The sequence below is a fragment of the Anneissia japonica genome, unplaced genomic scaffold, assembly GCF_011630105.1.
Source record: "Anneissia japonica isolate Jap-2015-1 unplaced genomic scaffold, ASM1163010v1 scaffold5324_len57667_cov147, whole genome shotgun sequence".
Taxonomy (NCBI): Eukaryota; Metazoa; Echinodermata; class Crinoidea; order Comatulida; family Comatulidae; genus Anneissia; species Anneissia japonica.
The window spans coordinates 37,616-40,339 of NW_022713494.1; positions in this window are offsets into that span (position 1 = coordinate 37,616).

Here is a 2,724-nt window from a genome sequence, read left to right on the forward strand (position 1 = left end):
CAGTCAGAGTGAACGAACTCCACGAGTATCGCTCTTAAGTATAACTATGACGGTATGTATGCCGAAAGGCAGCCGAGGTAGAAATACGGTTACATCAAAAGAAATTGAAACGAAAAAACACGAAGTACCGAGAATGTAGCATATTTTATGTTTAATTAATAAGCCGAATTCACACGATGATTTTGGTGCTGACCGGCATGTTTGCAGTGATCGCTTTGTACCGATCGCTCACGTCGGTTCGACGGAGACGGACGAAACACGTGTTCGTGACCACCTCCTCGATGTTGGTGCCTTCGAACGTACTTCTCTTCGTCCGCTTCAGGAATTCCACCGACTTCATCGATGACAACTTCGTCTTGCTGAACTTGTTCAGCTCGTCGGAAACAAACCGTTCGCATTGGGGAGACAGCATTTCGTCCTCGAGGTGTTTCGAAATGATCAGTCTTGGCGTTCTGTTTCCTCTCTTTATTATTTTTATTTCGACGGATGACGAAATGATGTCGTCATGTGTACTCGGAATCGTTATTCACCTCTTCGTGACGTACATCAGAAACACCATGTCTTCGATGTCGTGGGGATCGATGACTTTCGATCGTCTGACCGCATCCAGTTCCTCTTTCCGTTCGGTGCGCACGGTCAGCAGAAGGGACAGCGCGTGCGAGAAGATCCAGCAGGCTACGGTCGCCCACCAGTAGGCGGCGAACGGCAGCAGCGAGACGAACGTCTGCAGAGGCGCCACGTGAAAGAAGAGGCCGGCGACGGCGACGCACGCGCGAGACGCCGGCGACGCATCGGCGAGGGCGGCGGCAGGAACCACGACGGACGCGATCAGAATCAGAGTTCGAATCCAGAGCTTCCGTTTCGGCGGCTCAGAGTACGCCCATTCCAAGTACATGGCGGACAGCTGGCACTCCAAAACATCTCGCGCTCGACCGACTGACGCGGCAACGTCGTCCCGGACACCTTGCCCCGGTAGCCGAGCACTCGCACGTACGTCTCGAAGTCGGGAGGCGCCGGTCTGCTTTCCGAGAGGACGCTGTCAAAGTGATAACGGAGCACGTTCGCCGCGACGTCGGCCATCCTGTTCGCGCCGAACGTCCATTCGAGGAAGACAAACGGCAGGAAGGACAGGACGAAGAACGACGCTCCGACACAGATCACAACCTTCATCAGCCCGTCGCATCCAGTTCGCGGTTGCAAGTGCGGGGGACACTCTTCCTGACCGACGACGTAAGTTTCTTGGCATCCGTACTTCCTGTATCTCTCGACGGCGAACGTCTCGTAGAACAGGAACGAGAAGGCGGGGCACGCGATCATCGTCAGACTGGCTCTCCTCGCGAACTTGGATCTCACCAACCACACGGTGGACGCGGACGCCACCCGTTGGATGGAACGCAAGCGTCTCAGACTCATGTTCGAAGACTGTAAATACTTCCCTGACCATGCCGTCTTGCGTCGCGTGCTCGAACGTCGTGTGCCTGATCCTGAAGAGTGGCGGCGGAGGGAAGCTTCGGTCGGACGGCACGCTCGTCGTCGTCGTCGTCGTGCGGAACGCCGATCCGCCTGCGAAGTTGCCGTCCTCGTCGTAGCACCTGACGTACGCGTAATCTCCGACGTCGTTCAACATGCATTTTCCTTCCGAACACAAGACCGAAGCGAGCATCGAAAAATCGTCCGTGGCGTGCATGCTGCACGTCGCCGATCCAAGTAGAACCGCGAGCACGGCGATCACCGTTCCTTCCGACACAGTCAGCTTCGAAACCGCCCCGGTGCCCAAGAATTCGACATCGTCGACTGCCAGGTCGGGCGTGAAAGCACACAGCATCGCTAGAAATGTCGCCGACGCGATCGCAACGAAGGACAGAGGAAAATATAGCGACACCATCTGAGTACGTATGTGCGAATTTTTTTTCTATTTAAATACCGTTAATGAGAACCGATAATTATTCACTCCAACGATATCGATCGAACTGGCAACACGTAACCGTAATATGGATTTGGACAAAGACGATGCAATCGTCCAACTTCTCGACAAGTTGTCGCTGGAATACTTGCCGACGGAATACCTGGATTGGGTGATGCACACTTGCGAAATGTGGCCGGAATCGAGAACCATCGAGTACACTGACGAGGAGGCGATGGACCCTTCGAATTTCCCTGGATCGGACCAATTGGAATGCGGGGTCGGTTCCGTCACCAGCTTCGACGCGTTCATGGAGAAGTTCAGACGGACGCCGGTTTTCGCAAAGGTCGTCTATTCCGTGCTCGAGTCGGTGACGAAAGTGCATATCTCACCGAGTTGAGCACTTAGTGGAAATTTTTGACTTTCCGCCATATTTCGAGTACTTTTCCGAAAAATTTCAAACTTTCAATGGAATAGTGTTTATTTCAGGCTATCTCACTGTGACTAACAAAAAAAATTACATTTTGAATCAACTTTTTAACAATGTCACTTTTTGCACAAAAGTGCTTATCTCGCCGAGTTGAGCACTTAGTGCAAATTTTTGACTTTCCGCCATATCTTGAGTACTTTTCCGAAAAACTTCAAACTTTCAATGGAATAGTCTTTGTTTCAGGCTATCTCAGAGTGCCTAACAAAAAAATTACATTTTGACTCAACTTTTTAACATTGTCACTTTTTGCACAAAAGTGCTTATCTCGCCGAGTTGAGCACTTAGTGCACATTTTTGACTTTCCGCCATATTTCGAGTACTTTTCCGAAAA